This window comes from Triturus cristatus, chromosome 3_1 (genome assembly GCF_964204655.1).
Source record: "Triturus cristatus chromosome 3_1, aTriCri1.1, whole genome shotgun sequence".
Lineage (NCBI taxonomy): Eukaryota > Metazoa > Chordata > Amphibia > Caudata > Salamandridae > Triturus > Triturus cristatus.
In genome coordinates, this window is record NC_140583.1 from 362824412 (window position 1) to 362846390 (window position 21979).

A 21979-nucleotide genomic window follows, 5' to 3' on the forward strand; every position below is an offset into this window, starting at 1 on the left:
TGTATCGCATCGAATATAAAGACATAATCATTACTATTGTTGATAATGTACTGTAATTGATATATGCATGCCGTTAATTATATAATGTACCGACATATGAAACCATTTACATGTCTCCTGTATTACTAAAGTGTTTGTCATTGATAATGGCCTTTGTTGTACTATGAAAATCAATAAAATATGGGTTTTTTTTTAATAACAAAAAAGTTCTTAAAGCATTTTAATTTAGTTACTTCCCATCATTACCCTTCCAAAACTCACAACCCACACCTAAAGCAAATTATTTACACTAGCAACATAAATATCTTTCAACCAACTAAATATCATTTAAAAAAAATATTTATTAATTAAATATAAATACTTTACTTCCCACAATATACCCCCAAAACACACAACACCCCCCCAAAAAAATTACAAAAAATGAAATACACAATTAAGAAAAGTAATTATCAATGTATAAATTACTATCAATTAAAACATGTATTATTACCTAATTAAAATTAATTTTCCTCCCATCATATACCCCAACAAATCCCACACCTAAAATGTAAATTAAAAATATTTAATTGCACAACTGACACAATTAATTATCAATTAAATAATTAATATTAATTAACAACTAATTATTAATTAATTTGAATTAATTTACTCCCCACCCTGTACCCCTATAAACCCCACAACCTGCACCTAAAAAACAAAAACAATTGCACGATTAACATTATTGATTATTGATTAAATAATTATTATTAATTAACAACTAATCATTGATTAATTTTAATTAATTTACTTTCCACCCTGTACCCCTATAAACCCCACAACCTGCATCTAAAAAGAACATTTGATTGCACAATTAATATAATTAATTATCAATTAAATCAATAATATTAATTGAAAAATAATCATAAATCTATTATAATTAAATTACTTCACACCCTTCACCCCTATAAACCCACAACCGGCTACGGTGTTAAAAATCATAAAAATGTATTACATTAAATTAAAATGTAATAACTACTAAAAATGTAACTATATTAAAAACATAAACAATAATTATGCAAAGCGTTTACATCATATACATTTAGGTGCCGATTCCGATCCGTTAAAAAAAATTACCGTCCGACTCGCATCCGTATTTTTTTACGTACGAATCGTACAAGTTCCGTACAAACGGCAAAGTACGATTCGTACGTGAAAAATCCATACGAATGACTTCGGGAAAAGTCTACGAGACGTCCCCGGACATTTTTACATACAAATTGTAAAACTGAAGTCCGAGCGCGCAAGTACGATCCGTACCGGCCGTCCGAAAACACAAGCGCATGGAAAAGGCTCCGTACGGATCGAACGTAGTACCACTTGTATCCGGGTAAACTTGTGCCCGGGATACGATTCGTACAGACCCCCTCTCCCCCCACATGTCTGCATCGTACCCCCCCATGTTCGCACTGTACCCCAGCCCCGTACGTGTACGCACCGTACCCCACCACCGTATCCCAGCCCTGTACATGTACGCACTGTACCCCACCACCCTACCCCAGCCCCTTACTTGTACGCACCGTACCCCACCGCCATCCCCCAGCCCCTTACTTGAACGCACCGGACCCTACCACCGTCCCCCAGCCCCTTACTTGTACGCACCATACCCCAGCCCCGTACTTGGACGTGCCATACCCCATGCACCTACTTGGACGCACCGTACCCCACCACCGTACCCCAGCCCCTTACTTGTACGCACCCTACCCCACCACAGTACCCCAGCCCCGTACTTGGACGCACCGTACCCCAGCGCCGTACCCCATGCCCCTACTTGGACACACCATACCCCAGTGCCCTACCCCAGTGCCCTACCCCAGCACTGTACCCCAACACCGTCCCCCAGCCCCTTACTTGTACGCACCATACCCCACCACCGTACGCCAGCCGCATACTTGGACGCACCATACCCCACGACCATACCCCATCATCGCGTATGTACGAACCGTACAACAACATTGCATATGTGAGCACTGTACAACAACATCGCGCATGTACGCACCTTACATATGCTAAAACGACTCGTACAGAACTAGGACACTGCAAAACAGCACAAGGAGGGTCAATTCGAATCGCACAATACCACAAAACACATATACAGTACTAAAAACATCTAAAAGGCTCACCTGGCACATCCAAACAGGCAAACAGAGGCCCAAACTCACAACCACCTCTTATAACACACCCACCAAAATTTCAAACCCAGCCACACCCACAAATGGACCAATAAAAAGGGCCCACACTCACAAACCATGAGCCTTTGCAACAGACCCACTGCTGACAGACACCACACACAAACAACAGCACCCATACACCTTAACTTACACACCATAACACAACCTCCTTCACACATACCCCCTCTACACATTCACACACACATCTACACATTCACATCCACACACCCACAACCATTCACACCCACACCATGCCTGCAGACAAGAATCCAAAGTTCACAAGGGAGGAGCTGGACATCCTTGTCAACGAAGTCATCAGAGTCGAGCCACAGCTCTTTGGAACATTGGTCAGACAGACCAGCATAGCTGAAAAATCACGCCTGTGGCAGAGGATCGTCGATCGGGTGAATGCTGTTGCGCCCATCAGAAGGACCAGGAATGAATGCCAAGCCAGGTGGTACGATCTGCGGAGAGCAGTCAAACGCAAAATGAACGAGGACTACGCCCAGAGTAACATCACAGGAGGTGGGCTGCCCCGCAGACCGGTACATTACCATCCCTGGGAGAAGGTGATGGCCCTGCTTCCACCGGTGGGAGTACACGGAGTCGAAGGAGTTGCCGAGCCTGGTGAGTACACAAACAACTTACGTAACATGGGGGTAATGGCATCCACACCCCAACTACAACAAATGCACTCACCTACCCCCAAGCCCTCACCGGACACAACCACACTCAAAAACAACGCTCATGCCACTAACATGTGTATGCCCCAATCACAAAGCCAGGCCATGCCGTGTCCCAGGCTACACAAACGACAAACCCAAGACTGGATGTCCGGGATGCTGGGAGGGTGGGGATCACTAAACATATTGTACAACTCAGAAACAGACACCATTGCCCTCAGCCCATATGGCCCAGGTACATACCCATGCACCATGCGCAATGCACAGGGACTGGCAAAGTACTGACAAGGTAGCTGACACTTGGCCCTGCTGTAGGCAGCACAAGGCCCTCCTGTGACAACTGCAAAATCTAACACAAACACAATCAGCTCAGATATCTAGGACAGGAACTCACACTCACTGACATGGCAGCATGCTCCATGGGGGGACAGATACATCACCTGGGAGACCCACTGCCAAATCACACTACACCCACCAGCAGGCACCGTCAATCAATCAACAATCGATCAGGGTACTTGGAAGGTGCGCTACTTACCTGTGAGGGTCTCAAGGCGCTAAGGGGGGGGGTTCCACTACTGCTCGAAGAGCCAGGTCTTGAGGAGTCATCTGAAGGCAAGTAGGTCTTGGGTCAGTCGTAGGTGGGTTGGGAGGGTGTTCCAGGTCTTGGCGGCGAGGTAGGAGAAGGATCTCCCGCAGGCGGTCGTACGTTGGATGCGGGGGATAGCTGCGAGGGTGAGGCTGCCGGAGCGGAGCTGGCGGGTGGGGGTGTAGAAGCTGAGTCTGATGTTCAGGTAGGCTTGTCCGGCGTTGTGGAGTGCCTTGTGTGAGTGGGTGAGGAGCTTGAAGGGGATCCTCTTGTCGATGTGGAGCCAGTGCAAGTCACTCAGGAGGGGGGTGAAGTGGCTGTGGCGGGGGGCGTTGACGATCAGTCATGCGGAGGCGTTTTGGAAGCGTTGTATCTGCCGTTGGTGTTTGGATGGGAGTCCTGCGTAGAGTGCGTTGCTATAGTCCAGTCAGCTGCTGACGAGGGCCTGTGTCACTGTTCTACTTGTGTTGGTCGGGATCCACCAGTAGATCCGGCGGAGCGTGCGTAGGGTGTCGTAGCAGGAGGAGGAGACGGCATTGACCTGCTTGGACATGGAGAGGGAGGATGCGAGGATCAATCCTAGGTTGTGTGCGTGGTGGGTGGGTGTCGGTGCTGTCCCCAGAGCGATCGGTCACCAGGAGTCGGCCCAGGCTGAGGGTGTGTGTCCCAGGATGAGGACCTCCATCTTGTCCGAGTTCTGTGTCAGATGGCTGCTCCGCATCCAGTCGGCGATGGACCTCAGCCCTTGTGGATGTTTGTTTTGGCGGTGTGAGGGTCCTTGGTGAGGGAGAGGATGAGCTGGGTGTCGGCGTAGGAGATGGCTTTGAGGTGGTGGGGACGGGCCACTTGTGTAAGGGGGGCCATGTGGCTGTTGAACAGCGTCGGGCTGAGGGATGTTCACTCACCCCTTACACAAGCACACACCCCCGGGGCAGCCAATGGAGTTACCCACTCTCACAATGGACATGTGACACAACAAGATCAAGCCACAGCCAAAGAAGTATCCAAGCCCAAATTCGACATGTTAAACACCCTGGAGAACATTTCAATCAGTCCCCTGCAACATACCCATCCACAAGTGAACATTGATGTGAATGCTAGGCACATACAACTACCTGGAGGAACTGTGGCAAATAGAATATGTGTGAAACATGGATGTCGCATTAAACAGCATTAACATTGTCTCTCTCTCACACACTGGGCAACGTCATGGATCTCCCCCCCCAACAATGGGGGAGAAGAACCACAGTCACAGGCTCGGGAGGAACCTGATCCCACCGGCAGCGACACCTCACAACACTCCGCGGATGACCCAACCCACCTGGCCCCTCTGGTGTACAAGCCCCTGCAGCACCTGCTTCAGGTACATCTGTGCCAACCACCACCCCCATTCCTGCCACATCCCAGGAGACACCCAGGAGCCCTGCCCACACTGAACAACTGAGCCAGTCTGACCTGGAGGGACAAGGTTCGCCGGGCACCCAGGAGGAGGCAGCCAACACCGACACTGCCATCCCTCAGGGGTCCCGTAGACCCGATGTGCCCACAACGGCAGGCCAGGCTCGTGTGGGCAGGGGTGGTGGGAGTGGAGGCAGGCGTAGGCGAGAACCTGACCAGCCAGCTGAAGGGACCGGTATGTCACACGTCCGCAACATCATGGAGGCATACCGGCGTGACACCAGGTCCATCAGTCAGGTAGTGGCGACCCTCACAGACATTAAGAATCAGCAGGCCGAGCAACACACCAGTCAACACCAAGGACGGATGGAGGCAAGACTGGCTGAGCCTGTGGCGGTGCAAAGGGACATAAGCCACTCACTCCGTCGGATCGCCGACAACATGGGCAACCCTCCCTGTGACACCAGGCGCAGACCAGCACCAGCCACAGGGAGGGAGGAGGAGGAGGAGGATTCGTCCGACGGAGCGACCCAAACATCGTCAAGGCCTGCATCTGAGGGTCCCCAGAGGAAGGTGGGTCGTCCACGGGAAAGACCGTGAGAGGCAGCGGACCATCCACATCTCCCAGGTCACCTGGCCTGGCACCTGGCCTTCATGCACAACAGCAGCACATCATTCACTGACATTCTCTGCCACATGGACTTGCTGGTCACAGTCTGAGTAATGATGACCAACTCTGTGGTCTGGACTCTGATGACTTCAAATGCCAAGGATAGCATCTCCCCCTGTGAACTTTGGATTCTATGCACCCGGTAGAGCACCTAATTTCATCTACCAAAACACGCACCCCACCGAGAATAAAACTATTTTTTTTCATGAGATGTTGCCATCATTTTGCATTAGTCCACAACATACGTGTGTGTTAATGTCAAACTATGCCTGGGTGTTGAACTAACTCCAGCCATTCATACCCTGGGATCTGAGTCCGGTACAGGACACACATGGGTCACAATGTATCATCCAATACAGCCTGGGAGCCCAATACTCACCCGTGATGGCCTCAAGCTGCTGAGGGGGGGCTTGAAATACTGTGCGCACATACCAATCAGGAAGAGGATGATGAAGGCCTAGAGGTCATGGCTCATGTGGAGGTTCCCGGGGAGTGAGTCCCAGGTATGTTTGGCCAAGTGGGAGAACCATCTCCTTCATGCTGGAGTGTTGTGGATGTGAAGAATGGTGGCCAGGCCAAGTTCGGATGCATTGAGTTGTCCCAACGGGGTCTTGGATGACAGACGTACAAGGTTGGTTTTTGGGTCTGGGGTTGTTGACTGCCTCCTGAGTGTGTGTGAGGAGTGTGAAGGTCATCCTGCAGCACACAGTGATCCCTTGCAGCTATCTCAGGTGGACGGTGATGTTGATGGGGTGCGGGATGTTGAAGCTGAGTTGTGCAGATGCACCCTGGATGTGGACAAGTTTCCTGTGAGTTAGGATGTACTTGCTCCGTAGAGGGCGGGGCAGTAGTTGACACAGCTGGTGTCGTGGACCTGGGGGATGGTCTGTCTTTCCTTGGAGTGGATCTATCAGAGGATCATGTGCATCATGCAGAGGGTGTTGCAGCATGAGGTACAGATGCTGGTGATTTGCATGGCAAATGTGAGTGACAAATCCATGATGCACACCATCTTGTGTGCGTGGCCACTGGGTGCTTGTGTAGGGCCCCTGCAATCCTCAGATGATTACCTCAGTCCTGTACAAGTCCAGCCTCAGGTGGCTGATGTTCAGCCATTCATCCACGGACCTCATGCCTTATTGAATGTTGGAACTGGCAATGGCTGGGTCTTTGGTGAGGGTGAGAAGCACCTGGGTGTCAATGGCATACGACATGATGATGAGGTTGTGTGCGCATGTGATGGTGGAGAGGGGGGTCCTGGACACATTGAAGATTGACACGCTGAGAGATGATCCCTGGGCCATGTGCCAGATGACGCCACTATACCACATACCACATGCTGAAGGACTGAGTCACACTCCCATGGCCTTGCTGGTGTATGGAGCCAGTGTGGAGCAGGAGGGACATGATCTGGTTGGTGTGACAGGGCCTGGAATGCGAGGCAGCGCTGTGTAGGCAGTTGGAGTTGCACACTCAGCATGCAAAGGTGTCATGTGTGCGCTTAGGGTATGGCTGAGAGCAGGCGGTTGAGTTTCGGATAGACATTGCTTGGAGGGTGGCTACAACATCAGACTGTAGTGCGATGTGTGTCATGCAAGGACATGAGGGTCGTGCAATGTGCATGTTGCATGTGCTGACGGTCCTGCCTTTGGCACCGCGTGTACCCAACAGTGTCACAGACAAGATGATGACAGCCAAATGAATGGGTGGAGGTAGGCAGGGAGGAGCATCTTTGAGGCATGTGTGTTGCCGAATCCCGCCACTTTGTGGGCCCTTACTGCAGGGGCTGCAGCAGCAGGCGGCATGTCCTGGAAACTATGCCAAAAGTAGCACACAAAGACAAGGATGTCAGAAAGGACAACTGCAACAGGCGTAAGTAAAGGAAGGAGTGTCCGGTTACCCATGGAACACCCAGAGAAAATGGATGCACAATCACCAAAGATGACTGACATAGGATCAGGAAACAGAAGGCCGAGCCGCGCACAGGAGACACACCCTCAGCAGGCGTTGACGGCCCGTCGTGGGGACCAACATGCCCAAATACATACACAACCATGGAATTTAGGCACAATCGAGATTCTAACCCATGAAGACCTGCATGCATGTACCCAAACTACACATAGACTCATATGCACAATCTTTGACAACTATGCCAGAGATGACGCATGCAAAGGGGCAAGAGACCTGCATTGACAGAGATGAGGCACCTTGGAGGGTGAGGAACCCTTTTATTACTCATGCTCACACTAAGGGAAAAGCATCAATATGAACAGACACACAGGTCATTTGGCTGAACATGTGGGACCTACACTGGACACCCCCTTCACAACACAGATGTAGTAAATCCAAATGGCCTGGCACACAAGTTAAGGGGATGAGCCAAACACCCCCTTCTGTACAAGGAGAGGCTGCAATTCCCCATTGAGCCTGTAATGGGGATGTCCCACACCATGTCCACCCGTAGCATCCCGTATGTCTCTGAGGGAAGTTATACACACATTGATGCCTTCATCAGAATCCACAAACCATTAGAGATGACTGTCACGTGCCCCATGGTGAGTCGACATGTATGCATGGTAACCCAACATGCACAGGAGCAGTCTCCACACATTCCAAACACCTAACAACCCCAAAATGCCTTGCTGCAATCCTCACCCAAAATGACTTTTCCACATGTCCGTGCATGGAACGCTGATTCAGCACACGTTGCAATACTCATGAGGAATAGCAGGAGGCCAAAGATGACACGACCAGACAACATGCGCAAGAACCTGTGGATGACAGACACACAAGCAGTCAGCTAAAAGATTGTTATCCGCATACATGATCATTTACTAAACAGGAATAATGTTGTCACCGTGCGATTAGAAAAATTATGGTCACAGCTAAAATGATTGGAATGACATCGTCACTCGAGTGACACATCAGAACACACATCTAAGTCACTTAGCATACAGTCAGCTGGACACACACATTGCAACACATGCCACACAAGGCTCCAAGCGTGCACACTCAGACCCAGTGACTCACCATTATGAGAAGAAGTTGCGTATGAGCTGACTCCGGATATCCTCCTCCTCCTCCTCCTCCTCCTCCTCCTCCTCACGTGCCTCGTGACCAAGCCCTTCATCCTCCACTGGTGGATGTTCCTGCTCATGCTGCTCCAGGATGAGTGGCACTGCCTTCTCCACTGCCATGTTGTGCAGCATGCAGCACACGAGGAAGATTTTGCAGACCTTCACCGGTGCATATGGAAGGGACCCGCCTGTCTTGTGAAGGCACCGGAATCGGCTCTTCAGGAGGCCAAACGTCCTCTCAATCACTCGCCTGGTCTGCCCGTGTGCATCGTTGTAACGGTGATCTGCAGCTGATCTTGGGTTGCGGAGAGGCGTCATCAGCCATGGCATGTTGGGTTAGCCAGAGTCCCCTACATGGAAACATCATGTAAAAAAGTGGGTCAGGAGATGCCGTAAGATACAAAGATACCGCAAAACACAGGACAAACAGAGTATACCCACCAGCAAAACATGCTCGTTCGTTGTGCAGCCGCAGCATCATTTCTGGCACCCTGCTACGCGTCATGATGTAGGCATCGTGTGCTGACCCTGGAAAACGTGCACAGATATGGGAAATCAGCATGTTAGCAAGACACACCACAAGGGCATTTATAGATTGGTAATGTTTACGGTTGCGATAGGCGACCTCCTGTGCCTGTGGTGGTACAAAAGCCACATGTGTCCCATCAATGGACCCAATGACATGGGGCATCCCTCCCAGGGCATAGAAATCACCCTTGACACCTGTCAACTCCTCAGGAGTCGGAAAATGGATGAATTCATCCAGGTGCTCCAACATGGCTGCCAAAACATCATGCAGGACACGGCTGAACATCGTCTGGGACATGCCACCAACATCAGCTATGGTGAATTGAAACGTACCAGTGTGCCATCACCTTCATCTTGGGGGTAAGCGCAGTAGGATAACTGTGTCGCGGTTGGAGGTGTGGTGCCAGCCTGTTTGTCAGGTCCTCAATCAACTGTTGGGGGAATCTGTAACGGCATATACAGTCATGTTTCCTCATGGCACCCAAGTCTGGCATTGGTGTGGGGACAGGCGGTGCCCTGCAGAAATTGGGAATAAATAACGAAGAGTGAGAACATAACAACATCAATGTCAATGAACTGAGCACATGCTCAACTGCTAATACACATCTGCTAAATACAGAGTCTGGTCTGTGCAATACATCCAGGACACGTATGCCAGCCAGGTGATACTCCTACGAAAAGCCAGCTACACCTGTTGATTGGCAAGTGTACATGACATGCCCTGAAACTAGCTGTGGGCGAGTGTCAGTGAATAGCAAGAGAAATCACAAGAGTGACATACATCCACATGTCAGCATTTTAAGGATGTCATCTCATACAGACAGCTGACGGCAAGCTAGACGCACAGATCACATGGAATGTCAAATGTACAGATCACACACATCGCGATGAAGGGGTACACATGAAAACAGAAAACACAGACATTGAGACGACGCAGATATGTCCTCATGTCATAATATCAAGTTTGATGCATACAGACACAAGTTACGTGGAAATCCACATGTGGCATGGTGTGCGTAGATGTGTGCCATGCCCATCTAGACACAGACACATGTTGGATGCAGCAACAGCAGATGCAGTTAACGGGACACCAACAGCAAGCTCATGGGAACACATGACACACACATGACATAGTCACATCGTTGCACACTGGTCGTTAAATGTCAGTTGTTAGTGTCCCTGTCCCTGGCATCAGGGGACACTTGCGGGTGGTGGTAACTGTGCCATACCAGTGATGCTGTGCTTGACACGTTTGTACTACATTCCCACATGTGCAAAGTGTGAAGGGGAAGTGTGCCACATAGTGACCCATCACACATGACATGTGTACACAGGTCATCACACATCAATTGTGCAAATACATGAGGAGACATGTGCAGTATCACTGCCTGACACACCTAGGCCCTGCTCATGTAGGACAGCAATGACAATGACTTGATGTACATCCTTCTGCGGGTCTGAGACCTCCATTCCTTTAGTGTGTGAATCCTATCAACAGTGTAAGCGTGTGAAATGCACCATACACACGCTCTGAGGGCGTGTGTACAGTCCGTATCACTCGAGTTGTGTGGCAGTAGGAGCACTCGTGGTACGGACCGTACATACGTACGTGTACTACCAGTGCCTATCTGTTCGTGTACTCCCAGTGCCTACACGTACGTGTAGGCACTGGTAGTACACGTGCGGGTACATGTACTATCAGTGCCTACACGTACGTGTACTCCCAGTGCCTACACATATGTGTAGGCACTGGGAGTACACGTACGGGTACGTGTACTACCATTGCGGACACGTACATGTAGGCACTGGGAGTACACGTACGGGTACATGTACTACCAGTGCCTACACGTACGTGTACTCCCAGTGCCTACACGTATGTGTAGGCACTGGGAGTACACATACGGGTACGTGTACTACCATTACGGATACGTACGTGTAGGCACTGGGAGTACACGTACGGGTATGTGTACCACCAGTGCCTACACGTACGTGAACTACTGGTGCCTACACGTACGTGTAGGCACTGGGAGTACACGTACGGGTACGTGTACTACCAGCGCCTACACGTATGTGTACTCCCAGTGCATACACATACGTGTAGGCACAGGGAGTACCCGTACGTGTACTACCAGTGCCTACACGTACGTGTACTACCAGTGCCTACACGTACGTGTACTACCAGTGCCTACACGTACTTGTACTACCAGTGCCTACACGTACGTGTCAAAGGCACTGTGCAACTGGTGCCGTAGGGGTACGTGTGAAACGCACCGTACCTGTGTGTGGATTTGAAAATTACATAGGGGACACATAAGGTACTAAATGCATGCTGGTTGTCATGGATACAGAGTTTTCAGTTCAAATTTTCCATCAGGTGTACTGGAAAAGTCAGTTAGCCACAAAATACAATGTTTCAAAGTGGTTGTTGACTTGACATGATGCTCAAATTTTGAACGATGCAAATGCTGTCACTGGTGAATGTGGAAAGGGATTGGAGTAAACGTAAGAGGCGAATGAATCTGACCAATCACTATGTACTCCTCCAAAGGAATGCCCCTCAGCAAGACAGATATAAGTCAGCCAGAACCCATGAGAGGGCACTTGCCTTCACAACTTTCCTGTCGACAACACTGCTGCTGTCTGTGCTTCCTCTGGCACCCTGTAAAGGTCTGTGGAGAGGGCCCAGCCATTCACCCAGGAGGAGAATGAGGCATTGCTGGATATCATCCTCCCTCAGTACCCCATCCTGTATGGGAGACCAGGGGAGCAGGTGAGTGCTGACTCCACTAGCTTTGACTGTGCACCTTTTTCGTGACTGTCACTTCTGGCATTTTGTCCAGGTGTGACAGACATGCAATGTTGTTTAGAGTGGGTCCCAGTGGGGGAATGGCTTATGTCTCCCATGCAGAGCATGATGTAGTTCATGTGTGCACTCCTCACTTGCATTGTGCTTACTGTGATATTCACTGCATAGTGCATGACACATTCAGCCTGGCTAATCCTTTGTGGCATTTTGTGTCTATGATCCTGAGGTGATTCAGTGGTCCCCCCGGTGTGACAGGTGACTGTACCCACAGATGTGTGTGAGTTGAGTGGAGCTGTGGTGAGAGTGTCCAAGTGATGTGTACGCCCCCTGGACATTGATGTGTGTGAATGTTCACTTTGTCATCCTCACAGGCAACTGCCTACGCCAAGGGGGAGATCTGGAAGCGGGCCGTTAGGGCCGTGAGATCGGTAGAGGGTCGCAGTCGGCGCCTAGCCCAAGTAAGAAATGGTGGCAGGACATCTGGTGCTGGACCCGGAGGATCGCCCGGGTCCTGCTGAAGGACTCACCTCCACGCCCCCACGGCGGGCGCCGACGCCTGACCCACCTGATGAAGCGTGTCCTGGTGGTGGTCTTCCCTGACATGGATAGGCGGTTACAGGAGATGCAGCAGCAGGAAGGGGGTAGGTACATGTGTGTTTGTTGTGTGTCACCAGCTTTTGGAAGTGCTCAGTCGCCTGGATACACTGCCAGGGTTTATATGTGCAGTGCATATCCTTTTCCCCCAAGTCAACCGGTGCTGTTCTTCCTCTCTTCCCCTCCTTGACATGTGTTCCCTGGTCTGTGTGTAAACACTATTGCACATGGTCATCTAGGCTGCCAGTTAATCCAAGTGCACATTACTTTCTGCATCATGTGTGGGGGTGGTCTGTGACATGTGGTGGTACCTTGCCTGTGCCCTGTCCTGTTCAGTCATTTGGGGGTCCATATTTGTTGGCACTGATGCTGAGTCTCAACATAGGAGTGTGAGGTTTCAAATTGACAGACTTGCAGCATGCATGACGGATGTTGTGGCCTCAGACATGATGTGCATGAGTGGGAGATATGCATAGTGCCGGGACGGTTGCTCATGTTACAGTCAGATCATTCCAGGACCATGGAGCAGTGTGCCCACTACAGTCCCCTGAGACACCCTTGCCTGTGAATCATGTGTGTCATGCAACCATGTGCCCATTCTCTGTGTGTTCAGCATAGGTTGGCCTCAGTGGCATTGTTCCCTGGCCTCATTTGTATTTATGTAAAGTGTGCTACATGTGTCCACTGGACAGGGTGACCCCATTTGGCTTGTGCATCCTCACACTGGGCAGTGCCTGTGTGTCTATTTACAACTATCTGTTGATGGTTGTTTGTCACAAAGTTGTGTTGGCAGCCTCACGAGGTGATGTGGAGTACATTTAGGAATTCTTGATGCACATTTTAGTAAATCCAGATTAAGAGGTGTGACTTCTTGATCTGTCTCAATCACATTGTCTCAGGTATGGGGGGTTTGTGCGGGCAAGGCCTACATGTCCAAACCTTATGTTTCCTTGCCAGGTCTGACCTGTGTGTGATAATTGTCTGGACAGACACTCAACATGCAGTGACCCAGTCATGTTGTGCAGGGCTTAATGTTTGTGCTTTGCAGCATGTGTCAAAAGTTTAAATACATGATTCCTGCTCATCCATTTTTGGCACCAGTGTGTGGTCCAGATGCTACGTAGTTTGGTCTTTGTGTGCTTACATCTGTGTGGACATTCTTGGCTGCCATGAGTGTGTCTCCTCAGTGCAGGTGCTCCTTATTCCGACACAATTGCAGGCCCATTATCTTATGCATTGTCCTGTGTTTGGACATGTGTGCCACTCCACATGACAGGCAGTGGGTCAGATGCGTTGCCAACTGTGTAATCATAGTACGGATGGCCATGTGAAAGGTGGCATTATTCAAGTTGTTAGTCAAGAAGTCTTGTACCTTGGCAGTCACTACACTTGTCAACATGTCTTCATATTTTCAATGCTTGACTTTGATGTTTTGTTGTGAAGGACAATAATGTGCCTGCATTACAGATGTCTCCCACGGAAGTGCACAAGAAACCACCTTTACACTTTCAGGGGACACGCTGGCACATATTAAAGAAAAGCACACTTCGAATAACACTTTTTTAAAGATTATACATATCCATGTTCCCACAGTGTGGTGGCATTTGGGTAAGTCCTTGGTTGTTGCTGATACCAACTTACAAGTGTCAAGTCATCCAGACCGCCGCGGGGCCATGTATATGTACTTACTGAAACCCCATTTCTTTCTAACAGTGGCTTCTTTGAATAAGGCTGCCAGCTCATACAATGACTGTGTAAATGTAGTTTTGTGTGCAGCTCCTTGTGTGACTTCTTTTATACAGGCACATGTGTGTTCTGTTCACAAAGTGGCACATTCACACATTCTAAATATGTAGATTGTGTAAAGTATTGTGATTCCCAAGGGATCACAATGTATTTCGTTTGGGTTTCCAAAGTACTCACAGGTCTCTGATTGTGGGGACACCTTCAGCATTGCGGTCTGTTATTTAGCCTTGGGTGCACCAATACTGTTTCGTTCACAGTAAACAAGAGGTGGCATGCCTTCATAGTATTGCTGTGCTCAACTGTTCCCAGACACTAGCTTTTCAGTATAATTCAATATCAAATTATTTGCTGGTGTGTCCTAATTTTCCTTGTTTCCAAGTGGCATGGTGGGTCAACCAACTGTGGAGTGCAGGGCTTACATATGTGCGGATTTATCTAGATGTTACTCATGATGCATTTCCTGATATGCACTGTGACCTATTTTGTTTGGACTCATGTGTCAGATGTATACAGGTGACTGATTATTTTCTGTATCTTCACCTTGCCCACAGCATCATCGGAGGACACCGAGGGAGACACCTGCACGGACCTTGAGGAGGGATCCAGCACCGATGCCACCACTGCTGGCGAGTCTGCGGGAGCAAGTGGCACGGAGGGCGAGGGGAGTCAGGAGGAGGACCTGTCTGGTGGCGACACCAACTACGACGCTGACGGGTCCGAGGCTGAACTCCTCGAGGGGGCGGAGGCTGCTACAACACCTGGCAGCAGCACAACATCTGTCACCGCTTCCTCCATTCCCATCACCGCCCTCCCAGTTGCTCCGGTCCCTTCTGTCCGTGCAGGGCACCACCATGTCTCCTTCGTGCCAGGCACCGCACCCCCTGCCCCTGTCACCCCTGCTGCCCTCACTGCAGAGTCTGTGGACATTCAGCGGCAGTTGCAGGTTGGCCAGACATCGATGTTGAATGTCCTCCATGGCCACACCACACTGCTGACACAGATGGTGTCGTTCATGGAGGGCATGTCAGCAGCGATGTCTGACCAACGGATGTTTCTGAGGTCCATGGACTCTTCACTGACGGCAGCAGTGAGTCTCCTGCAGCGCTTCGTCCCCCCCTACCCCTGCACCATCCACACTTCCCACTCCCATGCCTGTCCCATGCACACCCAGACATTCCCAAGCATGCACCCCACCAGACACAGGCAGCACACAACCACGTAAGGGCAAGCACACACCTCCTGGCACGCACACTCTAGGGGGATAAAGGCACACCCACTGGGTCTGGGGCACACAGGCATACACGCAGCCACAGTCTGAGTCCGCATGCCTCAATACCTAGTCCCTCCAAAGGCACTCCCCTTGGCTCCCCTGCCACACAGTCAGACAAGGAGAGCTACTTGGCTGTGCTGGGCCTCAGCCCCACTGGGTCACCAGCCCGCAAACGGGCAAGGCACTCCCCGGGTAGGGGAGTTGATCCCCCCCTGTCCACCCCCTCCCCCAGTAGCGCTGCACCCCATCCCTCCGACCCCACCCCCTCCTTTGTGCCTGTGGTTTCTTCCGGTGCAGGGGATACTCTGGACGATTTGGCAGAAGTGTGCAGCGCCGAGCTCACCTCCACCTTTGGCACTGCCCCACCCCCTGTTGTGAAGGCGTCAAGCCCTTCACCCACCACACCTACCCTTATACCTCCTGTCCCTGCGGTGGATGGTCCTTCCCCACATGATGCCCCCCCCAGTCGACGAACCTGAGGGTTCTAATGTGCAGGCAAGCTAGGGGAGACACGTGCCCATGTGTCCCCCCAAGGACTACTATTCTGGACTGGCCATTGGCCTTTGTGTATAGTGTTGTTTGAAAAAATATTATCTTATGTTGATTAAAGCATTTTCTTTTTACTTTGAACACTATTGCATTTCAGGTATTGATGTTGGTGCTGATGCTCAAGGAGTTGGGGTTGTGGTAATGTGTTATGTTTCGGGCAAAGGTTCGAGTCTGATGATCAGGAGGTGGCCCATGGGATCTGCGTGCCATCACAAGGTCTCTGCAAAGGATCTTTGGTCGTGTGTGTAATTTGTTTTTGGAGACATTGTACCAAGGTGTGTCCCTTCCTCCGTGGCACCTGACATCTTCCCTGCAGAGAGTTGCACAATTTTGTGCTGACCTGTGTATACATTCCCTTTGTTGGTGACGGATCCCTTCAACTATGGCCATGCCTGCTCAGCAATGTCTCCGGCTGCATCGTCTGTGCCATCCTTGCTAGTCACTGTACTTGTGTATTGAGTATGTTGCCATGCCTTCATGGAGTAATTCTCCCTTTTCCGCACTATGCATGTGTGTAATCCCAGCCTAGCACACATATGGTACTTGTTCTGCAGGGTATTTGGGCACCTGACTGACAATTGTGGGCATTGTATCTGTGGGAACTCCACCCTATTCCTTCCATGAGAGACAACATCTTGGTGGCTGTCCCAGCACCTGTACATTCCTATTAGTCCTGGAATGTGCGTGACAGTGTGTGTTCCCTTTGGCTCTCTTAGTTTAGTAGGCATTGACATGACTATACAGTCTTGTGGCATGATCTCTGTGTGTGTATTGTGCTGCATCCGCCAGGGGTGGGTATGCATGTGTCATTTGTCCTCACACCCACATGTGGTGTGTCATGCAGTGGGGGAAAGACATCCATCCTCATGGGAGTGGGACACTGCTGTCAGTGATGTGTTGTTATGGCACTATCAACATAGTTGAAAATTAGGGATGCGTACATACACCCATGGAGTTGTGGTCATCTGATAATGATGCACACACCCCCATGTCTCTGTCCACTGCTGGGAGTGATAGGCACCCACCCCTCACATGTCTCTGTCCACTGCTGGGAGTGATAGGCACCCACCCCTCACATGTCTCTGTCCACTGCTGGGAGTGATAGGCACCCACCCCCATGTCTCTGTCCACTGATGGGAGTGATAGGCACCCACCCCTCACATGGCTCTGTCCACTGCTGGGAGTGATAGGCACCCACCCCTCACATGTCTCTGTCCACTGCTGGTATTCCTCTGCACCCACCCCTCACATCTCTGTCCACTGCTGGGAGTCCTCTGCACCCACCCCTCACATGTCTCTGTCCACTGCTGGTATTCCTCTGCACCCACCCCTCACATGTCTCTGTCCACTGCTGGAAGTCCTCTGTACCCACCCCTCACATGTCTCTGTCCACTGCTGGGAGTCCTCTGCACCCACCCCCATGTCTCTGTCCACTGGTGAGAGTCCTCTGCATCCACCCCCATGTCTCTGTCCACTGCTGGGAGTCCTCTGCACCCACCCCCATGTCTCTGTCCATTGTTGGTATTCCTCTGCACCCACCCCTCACATGTCTCTGTCCACTGCTGGGATTCCTCTGCACCCACCCCTCACATGTCTCTGTCCACTGCTGGTATTCCTCTGTACCCACCCCTCACATGTCTCTGCCCACTGCTGGGAGTCCTGTGCACCCACCCTCATGTCTCTGTCCACTGCTGGGAGTCCTCTGCATCCACCCCCTTGTCTCTGTCCACTGCTGGGAGTCCACTGCACCCACCCCCATGTCTCTGTCCACTGCTGGTATTCCTCTGCACCACCCCTCACATGTTCTGTCCACTGCTGGGAGTGATAGGCACCCACCCCTCACTTGTCTCTGTCCACTGATGGGAGTGATAGGCACCCACCCCTCACATGTCTCTGTCCACTGCTGGGAGTCCTCTGCACCCACCCCTCACATGTCTCTGTACACTGCTGGGAGTCCTCTGCACCCACCCCCGTGTCTCTGCCCACTGCTGGGAGTGATAGGCACCCACCCCTAACTTGTCTCTGTCCACTGCTGGTATTCCTCTGCACCCACCCCTCACATGTCTCTGTCCACTGCTGGGAGTGATAGGCACCCACCCCCATGTCTCTGTCCACTGCTGGTATTCCTCTGCACCCACCCCTCACATGTCTCCGTCCACTGCTGGGAGTCCTCTGCATCCACCCCCATGTCTCTGTCCACTGCTGGGAGTCCTCTGCACCCACCCCCATGTCTCTGTCCACTGCTGGTATTCCTCTGCACCCCCCCCTCACATGTCTCTGTCCACTGCTGGGAATGATAGGCACCCACCCCTCACTTGTCTCTGTCCACTGCTGGGAGTCCTCTGCACCCACCCCCATGTCTCTGTCCACTGCTGGTATTCCTCTGCACCCACACCTCACATGTCTTTGTCCACTGCTGGGAATCCTAGGCAGCCACCCACCCACCCACCCGCACCCTTGGTGCAGTACACTGCTGTCCTGGGCATACACCCCCCCCCAATGTACTGGTTTTATGCTGCACCAGGCCCTAAGCCAACATTCGTGGCGTGTGTACGCCTTGTATCACAAATGTACTGGTGCCCTAGGGGTACGGGTGATGCGGTCCTTACCCCCGCATTCATAGGTTGGATACGGTCTGTATCACGCGTACCCCTACATCCCCACTACAATGGTGGTACGGACCGTACCCACGCCCTCAGAGCGTGTGTACGGTCCGTACCACGCGTACCCCTACATCCCCACTACAATGGTGGTACGGACCGTACCCACGAGCTGAGGGCGTGGGTACGGTCCGTACCACCATTGTAGTGGGGATGTAGGGGTACATGTGGTACGGACCGTACACACGCTCTGAGGGCGTGGGTACGGTCCGCACCACCATTGTAGTGGGGATGTAGGGGTACGCGTGGTACGGACCGTACCCACGCTCTGAGGGCATGGGTACGGTCCGTACCACCATTGTAGTGGTGATGTAGGGGTAGGTGTGGTACGGACCATACCCACGCCCTCAGCGCGTGGGTACGGTCCGTACCACCATTGTAGTGGGGATGTAGGGGTACGCGTGGTACGGACCATACACACGCTCTGAGGGCGTGGGTACGGTCTGCACCACCATTGTAGTGGGGATGTAGGGGTACGCGTGGTACGGACCGTACCCACGCTCTGAGGGCGTGGGTACGGTCCATACCACGCGTACCCCCTACATCACCACTACAATGGTGGTACGGACCATACCCACGCTCTGAGGGCGTGGGTACGGTCCGTACCACGCGTACCCCTACATCACCACTACAATGGTGGAATGGATCGTGCCTACGGCCTCAGAGCGTGGGTACGGTCCGTCCCACCATTGTAGTGGTGACGGGTACGCGTAGACGTCCACTTCCATTGTGGCGGTACGCAGGGATTGGTGGACGTGCCCCCCGAAGTGACCAGACCCTGGAGGTAATGCCTGTACAGGATATATTCTTATTTAAATTGGGTAGGGGTTATGTTTCCTGCCCCTCGCCCCCCCTTTGCCCCTGGGTGTTGTTCTGACCTTCTGCGGCGTGCGCGGCGGTTTCGGTGCACCAGGTCGTAGGCTAGGAGGGCCGGGATGACACGTAGGATGGGGTCCATGGCTGTCCGTCGCGTACCGGTGCTCCTTCTTCGCGTCGTCCTCAATTTCCCGGGAGTTTTTGGCTGCCGTAAAATATTAGCCGTGCGGAGTAACATAGGCACGAATCGTACTTGCTGGTCCGTAAAACGCTGCCAGACTCCGTCCGGACGTCACGTACGCGATGTCCCGGATCGGAATTGTGGGTATTTTTTCGCCGCACGTAGTTTTTTACGATTCGTACGGAAATTGTATTTCTGTACGAATCGTACTTGCTGCTTTGTAAGGCGGATTTCCCGGGTACGAGTCCTATGGAGAATACGCTCTGTACGACCATTCGTACCCGGGTTTTACAGGATCGGAATCGGCCCCTTAAAATATATACTAATATACAAAACAATAATTAAAAACGAAATTATAACCAACTATATTTTTGTGAACAATAATAATGACTTAGAAATTTAAAAAAACTAAACTATATTACGTACCTTAAATTTGATATTCTTGACAACAATATTCTTGCTGATGATATTACCATATAACAATATTTTTTACTCGATATTTTAGTAAGACGATATTTTGTACTTGGAATTTTGTCTGAAAAACCGTCTCCAGCCAATCAATTGCAAGCTACCAGTAGCTCCCAGACACCTTCAAAGCTCCCAGCCTTAAGTTCATTTTTAAGTAAGCACAGGGTCACATTTTTCTTTTACCATAATGGAAGGGCTATGTTTACTTTACATTATTATCATCAGGCTGCAGATAGCAGAGCCTGATAATGAGAAATACTCAGTCAGATTTATGAGCCAGGGGAGGTCACAGAGGTGAAGGACTGAAGCACTGAAGTATTTACATGACATAAAATTGGAACTGTGATATACAAATTTGATACAGGTGTTGTTGTTAAATATTGTTTAAATACTGGCCTACTCAAACAAACACATTTTATTTTGCAGCAACTGAAATACAATTGGCTTCACAAAATTTCAGCAAGAGTATAGCACTGATACAGCCCTTATCCCTTTGATGATAAATAATGGACTTAAAATGTCTGTTTTATATCTACAAACTCTGGGCTAAGCAAAATAAAGTGGTGTTCAATTTTAAAGCTTCCCTTACATAATCAGCCTAAATAATTTCCTTTTGAAAATGTACTCTAAAGTCTCTTCTTTCATCAAACTGGGAGGACTGGGCAAATCTATATTGCATTAATGTATCTTCAAGTAATGAAGTAATCCCCATATTGTAAAAATCAAAAGTAAGATTTCCAAGTTGACACATTTTACAAATATTCCACATCTTGACATCAGCTTTCAACTGTAATCATATTTTTAAACTTTACTGCTTTCTGTTTTTTTAGCCAACTAAACAAGGTGACAAATAGACATGGTGAGCAGGCCATGTTCAGCACCTTGACACAGAGGGATGATCCTTGACTACATGTAGCTAGAAATTCCTCATGTACGCTCCCCAGTGCTTAATTTGAGACGGTGCTTTCCGGTGCCTAGCACCAGCACTTAATGGAGTTCAGTAGTGCCTCACTTCTGTCTTGGATACAAAGGGCTTTAAGATACAAATGGCCTCATTACGATGTGGGTCGGAAAGACTGCTCCACCGACTAATCCGTGGAAACATTCAGACCGACTCAACCGCGACCTCTCCGCCCACCGTATTATGATGCATAGCAGGTAAAACTCCGACCGCTTTGGTCAGAAACCATTCCGCCCGACCGCGTCGGCCGGAAACAAGTCTGAACCAATCGAGTCGGTCGGAAAGGCTGTAGCATGGGCATTCTGGTTACGAACAAGCATCGGTTGTCCTGCCAAACAGATTAGGATGCATCCGACGCGGTCGCGGAACCGTGTCAGTTTGTGATCCACATGACAAGTGTAAAATACAAAAATCAGTCTCACCAACAAGCATAGGCAGCGCTAAAAAATATATATATAACTATTAGGCATGCCCACCAATCCACCTATATAAAGACCAAAGAAATGGCCATGATCCTTTGCTCACACAATACTGTTGCTAGCCCAAGAGAGGAGTCCCTGTCCATTCCCTGCTCTCAGCCTTGCACAAACTCACGCACTGTATTCAACCTACTACTTGCACATATCATTTCATTTAGTCTTTATTTCGGTTAATAGAACCATAAAAGGTTTTCAGAAGAATAAAACAATACAAAAATGTCCACAGTACATCATTTTGGACATAAAATACAATACTACTAATCCCACTGGATTCTACATGGATTTGACCGACCAGTTTTG